Source organism: Sapajus apella, unplaced genomic scaffold (genome assembly GCF_009761245.1).
Source record: "Sapajus apella isolate SASKATOON/1434 unplaced genomic scaffold, GSC_monkey_1.0 scaffold117, whole genome shotgun sequence".
NCBI lineage: Eukaryota > Metazoa > Chordata > Mammalia > Primates > Cebidae > Sapajus > Sapajus apella.
In genome coordinates this window covers 2,606,917-2,614,310 of record NW_022437057.1, presented here as the reverse complement: position 1 = coordinate 2,614,310, position 7,394 = coordinate 2,606,917, and the positions used below count along the sequence as shown (strand labels likewise).

The 7,394-nt window shown below is 43.0% G+C and overlaps 1 pseudogene across 1 annotated transcript; it reads left to right on the top strand.

Annotated features, from left to right (window-relative positions):
• The first annotated feature begins 104 nt into the window (after window positions 1-104).
• On the top strand, window positions 105-5,761 carry LOC116538143 (annotated as a pseudogene). The gene is made up of 2 exons (XR_004263521.1): window positions 105-1,444; window positions 4,443-5,761. The product of XR_004263521.1 is annotated as a cAMP-dependent protein kinase type II-alpha regulatory subunit pseudogene (transcript).
• The last annotated feature ends 1,633 nt before the right edge of the window (window positions 5,762-7,394 follow it).

Below are 7,394 nucleotides of genomic sequence, written 5' to 3'. Positions count from 1 at the left end.
CGGCGGCAGCGGCTGCCCAGTGACAGCGGCGGCGGTGCCAGGCCGGCCGTGGTAGCCTAGGGTTGCACGGCTCGGAAACGCAGAGCCGGCCGAAGAGCGGCTCGATGAGTGGAAGGCCGAGTCCGGGCCGCGCGCGAAGAGACCTCGCGGGCGGGGAGCAAAAGGCCGACGGGAGTGAGCGCGGAGACAGTGGCTGCAGGCGGCCCAACCCGTCCGTCCCCTCGGCCGCCGCCGGCCTGAGCCACAACCAGATCCCGCCGGGGCTCACGGAGCTGCTGCAGGGCTACACCGCGGAGGTGCTGCGACAGCAGCCGCCTGACCTCGTGGAATTCGCAGTGGGCCACTTCACCCGCCTGCGCGAGGCCCGCGCCCGTGCCTCTGCCCTGCCCGCCGCCACCCCAAGCCAGAGCCCGGGCCACACCGCGCCAGAACCCGGCCCGGACCACGTCCCCGACGCCAACGGGGACAGCGAGGCGGAGGAGGACGAGGACTTGGACGTTCCTAGCACATTTAATAGACGAGTAACAGTCTGTGCTGAGACCTATAACCCTGATGAGAAAGAGGAAGATCCAGATCCAAGGGTGATTTCATCCTAAAACCGATGAACAGAGACGCAGACTTACAGGAAACTTGCAAAGATATTCTCCCTGTCAAAAATCTTGATCAGGAACAGCTTTCTCAAGTTCTTGATGCCATGTTTGAAAGGATAGTCAAAGCTGGTGAGCATGTCATTGACCAAGGAGATGATGGAGACAACTTTTATGTCATAGAATGGGGAACTTAGGACATTTTAGTAACAGAAGATAATCAAACCCGCTCTGTCGGTCAGTATGACAACCACGGCAGTTTTGGAGAACTAGCTCTGATGCACAACACCTCCAGAGCTGCTACCATTGTTGCAACCTCAGAAGGCTCCCTTTGGGGACTGGACCGGGTGACTTTTAGAAGAATCATAGTGAAAAATAATGCAAAGAAGAGGAAGATGTTTGAATCATTTATTGAGTCTGTGCCCTTCCTTAAATCACTGGAGTTGTCAGAACGAATGAAGATTGTGGATGTAATAGGAGATAAGATCTATAAGGATGGAGAATGCATAATCACTCAGGGTGAAAAGGCTGATAGCTTTTACATCATAGAGTTTGGTGAAGTGAGCATTTTGATTAGAAGCAAGACTAAATCAAACAAGGATGGTGGAAACCAGAAGGTCCAGATTGCCCGTTGCTTTAAGGGGCAGTACTTTGGAGAGCTTTCCCTGGTCACCAACAAACCCAGAGCTGCTTCAGCTTATGCAGTTGGAGATGTCAAATGCTTAGTTATGAATGTACAAGCATTTGAGAGGTTTCTGGGGCCCTGCATGGACATCATGAAAAGGAACATCTCACACTATGAGGAAAAGCTGAAGATGTTTGGCTCCAGCATGGATTTGGGCAACCGCGGGCAGTAGGTATGCCACACCCCAGAGCCTTCTTAGTGTGACACCAAAACCTTCTGGTCAGCCACAGAACACATACAGAAAACAGACATGACAGAACCGTTCGTGACGTTGCCACCACTGCTGCCACTGCTGTGGTTATGGGCATTTAGAAAACTTGAAAGTCAGCATTAAAGGATGGGCAGAGGTTCAACCCACAACTCCACTTTGCTTCTGAAAGCCCATTATTAGACCACTTGTAAAGATTACTCCAACCCGGTTTTCACATCTTTGGTTCAGAACAGCATGTCTCTCCAACAATTTAAGTGCCTGATACAAGGTCCAAAGTATAAACATGCTCCTTTCCTCTCTTGCTGCTACTCTTGCTTTCGGAAGTTACCACAGGGTCTGCAGAATCCTGTTGTATAAGTGTAGACACTCTCTAATCTTCCTCAAAGGAGGAAATGTAGCCTTCAGTCTCCTCATTTGTCCTTTGAGAAAGTCCACATTTGTTCACAGTTGCAGCCTTTGGTTTTACAGTGGGAAATGGTGGTGGATGAGATGGGCATATGTGGCCCAGTGGCACTGTACTGTCTGCTGACCACTGTCTCCAAACCCACAGTGATGCTTAGGGAAAGACCCTGCTCAGGACCCAGCAGATCAGCACCCCAGAGCAGACTAATAGGTCAGTGGGACCCATGTTAGAGCAGAAAATTTGGGCTCAGCACATTTTACTGTTAGTAGAGAGCCAGGAAAGGTTTTCCGGGTTGGGGTTTTTTTTTTTAGTAGGTTTTGTTTAACCTCTGTGCAGTTTGCATGAATGAATTACTATCCATTTATAAGGAGCCAGGATCTGGAAGGTTGATATCACTTTGTCCGACCCAAATACCTTCCTGGGCAACTCCTACCATTTGTTTGCAGTTGCCCCTCCTGGCTAATGGCAGTAGGCTGGCAAGAGGTTGTACTATAAAGAGAGCTCTTGCCTTCTACTCCAGAGAATTATTGTGTAGCTTTGCCGTTGAACCTGCCAATTTTTAAACTCCTTAAAGAAGCAGCAGCTATTTTTTTGAAATTAAAACAAATTATTTCTCAGGCCAAGCTCAATGGCTCATGCCTATAATCCTAGTGCTTTAGGAGGCTGAGGTGGGAGGATCGTTTAAGAGCAGCCTGGGCAACAGAATGAGACCATCGCTCTACAAAAAAAATTTTTTTTTTTAAATTTGTCAGGTGTGGTGGTGCCTGCACGTAGTCCCAGCTATTTAGGAGGCTGAGGTGGGGGAGGGTCACTTGAGCCCAGGAGGTCGAGGCTACAGTGAGCTGTGATCCTGCCACTGCACCCCAGTCTGGGTGACACAGGGAGACTCTGTCTCAAGAAAAGGAAAAGAAAAAATTATTCTTTAGGTAATTTAACTTGGACATATTCATATATATGGAGTTTGTCTGCTGACGCAGGCATTTGTCCTAAAGATCAAATCTGTTTTCAAAAATTGGCATCATTTACAATTCCATAGAATTACCGTGAAGGCCTTTCTAGGTAAGATGTTGGGGTATTTGGAATTCTAATTGTTAACCCCAGAAGAAGGTAATTTCACTTGTTTTTATTTAAAACCCATTTAGCCTTTTAATTCTCTCAGGTAGAATTCCAGTAATCATCCTAACAAGGCATATTTCAGAATAATTTTTTTTTTCCTTCAGAATAACTTAGAATCAGATGCTGTAAGGGGTCCTAGGAGCAGTGTGAAATTTCCATAAAGATAAATTTGAATGTTGTAATCAAGTTGATATTAAATCAAGAGGCCCATTCCAATATGATTTTTTTTTTAACTTGTATAACTCAGTAAGTCCCTAAGAGATTACGTGCTAGGGCTTGAGTCATTCCTGTTGTAGATAATGATGGTCCACACAGTCACCTTCCACTGTCCACATAGGCTAGGCTTTCTGCTTTTGCCATAGACAGTGTGGCCAAGATATTTCCAATGTAAATAACCCACCACAACCTTAGTAATTTCTCTTTTCTTCCTACGCTTCACAAAGCAAAAGCAGAAGGACTCTTTTCAGACTGTCCTCTGTAGCCTACATTGAAGCTTTCAGAATAGTGAAAGGTTATAATTAATACTCCCAAACAGGTAGCTAGCACTGAGAAAGACCATGTGGTGATCCCACATTTTTCTAAGGTTCTTTTTCTCCATGGTGTTACTTTATTATCAAATAAATTCAGAAAGCAGGTCTTGTATTTAGCAGACAAGAACCATACCAGTTTCTTGCAAAGGTAACAGGTACATTGGGTTTCAGGAGTGACACAGAGGTCCAGCCCTAGAACTTGTGAGGATTTTGTTTGAACACTGAGCAGATGCCTCCTCCCTACCACCCATCACACTAGTTAGGGCTGGCTGTGAATTCTGTGCCAGAGTCACTCCTGCAGTCTGCTAGGGATGGGCCTTTTCATCGCATTCTCACACAATCCCCATCTAGTCTTTCTCTTCACAGACCCCTCCTTGACATCCCTGACTTGATGGTTTTGGAGTTGAACTGATCAGGTTTAAGTCGTCCTGCTCAGGTTGGGCATGGTGGCTCATGCCTTTAATCCTAGCACTTTGGGAAGCCGAGGTGGGAGGACTGCTGGAGCCCAGAAATTTCAAACCATCCTGGGCAACAGAGGGAGACCCTGTCTCTACACACACACACACACACACACACAATTAACTGGACCTGGTAGTGTATGCCCAGGAGGCTGAGGTGGAAGGATTGCTTTAACCCAGGAGATTGAAGCTGTAGTGAGCCATGATCGTGCCACTGCACTCCAGCCTGGAGGACAAAGTGGGACCCTGTCTCCAAAAAAGAAAGTCACCCTCCTCTAACTACTGATTGACATGTGGATCATCAGTTCAGACCTTCACTGCATGCAGGATTCCTAGGGAGTTCTATTTACTAGCTTGAGGAAGGGAGACTTTAAAAGGACGTGTGTGAATGAAACAGGATATAGCCATTACCACAGTGCCAGGACCTGACAGCGTTCCAATTCTTTTTGCAGCATGGGGAATCAAAGGTGGCAGACCAAGTTCAACTCAGGGCTGAGGTATCCACATTGTCCACATCAGGCAAGCCCTGCACTGATGGTTGAGCCTCATGGAGAGGAGCATGTGTTGGGAAGAGATCCCTTTGTTAACTATTTTATGTTCTCTTCAATGAGTTAGTGCTCATACCCCATTTCTGGCTTTGCTGTTGATTTTGGATGGTAGAGAATATTCCTGAGACCCTTCCTTTTGGCCCCCAGCATATCCCACCCACTCTCTTCTCTTGGTCGAATTCTCTGAAGAAAAGGTACATGTGCTGTTGTCCAGTTAGTCAATAGTCTTCATATATAATTGTGTTATATATATTGCTGTAGACTCTCAGAAATCCGGGTAGAGCTTTCCCTTTGAACAGTTCAATGAGTGAATTCAGCAGCAAAGTGACAAGAAATGCTTACCCAGCTAGGAGAGGTTATGTTTATCCTCTAATTGCCCATTTTCTCTGTGCACAGCGATACTGTATTCAGTGAGAGGTGCTGTTAGCACCTGTGTCACAGTGTACAAGCTTCTCTCATTTAGAAAAAAAAGCATTTTACACAGAGAAAAAGTAAGAAGACTCATGAATGCCATCTTCTATCTTTTCTTCTCAGTTGGCTGATGTTGGAATTTTTGTTCTTGTCATGCACTTGTAAACCAATCTTGCCAAGATATGAGTTGTTTTGGTTTTTCACTATGATTACCTCTTGTTCCTCCTGTCTTGACTGCTGGCGTTCCTCAATTCTTCTATTGTCTATTTTATGGGAAGCAGCTTTCCTATAGGTTTCCTTTTACACACTGCAGGGCTATCTTTATACTTAAAAAAAAAAAAAAAAGGACAAGAACAGTCACTAACCTCATGGGGGCTTTCATAAAACCATTTAGTCCACCTTGAGCAAAGGGTAGATTCCATGTTTTTTTAAAGCTCACTGTAATGAAAGAAATCTGATTCAGCGTTATTGTGCTACCTCAACGGTAAAAAATGTTTTAAGGTCTTCTTTTGGTCCTGAGTTCTACATATAGTGTTTGAAATGTCTTTCAATTGGAATTATTTTTTAAATTATTGGGGTGAATTTTATTTTAACCAGTTTTAAACTTGTATTTTAATCTCAGAATAAGTGATTGGTGATTGAAAAGAGATCAATTCTTGCTCTATGGTGTGAAAAATATAATGAACAGTCATTAAGAATTAAGTCTGTTTGCCATAAATAAGGTTGATGTTCTTCTTGTTTTTGTTAAGGAAACTCTAGGGCTTGGCTTTACTCTTGATTAATAAAGGCTGACAAATTATGTCTGAAAAAAACAATTCTTACGTACTACCAAATTGCTCTTCATAGGGATTGTCAATCCAAACTCCCTCCAGCAACATGGCATAAATGTGCGTTCTCCATAGCCTTGTCAACAGGTTAGGTTAACAAAATTGGAACTTTTGCCAATCTGATTAGGTGAAAATGTCTTCTTTTATTTGCACTTCTCTGATCATGAAAGAGGTTGAGGAACTCTACCTATGTTTCAGAGCTATTTGTATTTACTCTATTGTCCACTCATTGTTCTATGGGGTTGCTGGTTTTTTAAAAATCCATTTCCAGGAACTCTATATATTAGGAGGATTAGTCCTTAGAGATGAGTTTCAAAGCTTTTCTAATTTTTTTTAAGACTTCTATAGACTTTAAAAGTCTATAGAATTTTGATTTGGCTTATGGTGTTTTAGTCTTTAATATTTTGTTAATCTTGTTTTACACTGAATTTATCAATCTTTATTCATGATTCCTGGATTCGGGGTCCAAGTTAGAGAAGCCTTCCCCACTTACAGAGATTTATGGGTCTTTTGTGAGTTTTTTTTACACTTAGATCATTATCTATTTTGAAATACATGTTGGCTTATGTTGTGAGATATTAAGCCAATTTTACTTTTTCCGGAGGTTACTCAGTTATTACGATACTATTTACTGAAGAGTCTACCTTCTTCCTCACTGGTTCTGGACGTCCCATTTGCCATACAAAATTGTCTTACGTATTTGAGTCTATTTTTAGATCTTCTATTCTCCTTGACTGGCCTGTCTATTCATGCATCAAAATGACAGTTTTAATTATTATAGTTTTATAATGACTTTTAATATCTGCTAGAATTAAATACCTCTTCTTCTTGCCCCCACCCTCCATGGCTGCCCCCTCGCCCTCACTGCCAACCAGCATCTTCCAGCTATTTTTTCTCTGTGTAAAAAATTTTTTTAACCCTCTTGGTATGTTTTCTTAGGATGACATTACATTTTTTAGCAACATTATATTTTTAATTTAACTTAGCACTGTGAGTTTTATGTCACCGCTCCTGTTTAAGAACTTGGTGTATCTTCCAATGTATTCAAGTTTCCTTCTGTGTCCTTCACAGAACTTTTAAAGTTTTCTTTATCCTAGACCTTGTATACATTTTCTGTTAAGTTTATTCCTGGTAATATTTTAAGCACCTGCTTTATAAGGTCAAAACCTTTTAGAGAAACTGAGGTTTCCTTTCTTCAGGTCACTCCAATGTTTTGGATACTCACATAGAAGCTCCCTATTTAGGACAGCAGAGAAGCTCCAAAGCTAGCAGTTGGCAGACCTGCGCACATGCCTACTCTTTCACATCATGCTTCTTGTTGGATATTTGCATGCAATCAACAGTCCCCAGTTGCATCTCTATGCTGCAGCTAAAGAAGGAAACACAGCTCCCTTTTTCTCTACCCTCCAATATTCTTCCTTCCAATAAGGAGACCCAAATCTTAAATCCTTAAGCTAGAGACCATCCTCGAGGAACAGGTGTGCAATCTAGTGATTATACCCAATCACTGGTTCCTCTCAACTCTTGTTTTGCTTCCCCTATTACCTCTACCCACAGATCCTGAGACTAGCTTTTGTTTATCTGCTAGGTTTTGGTTTTAATTCTTTTTGGTTTTTAG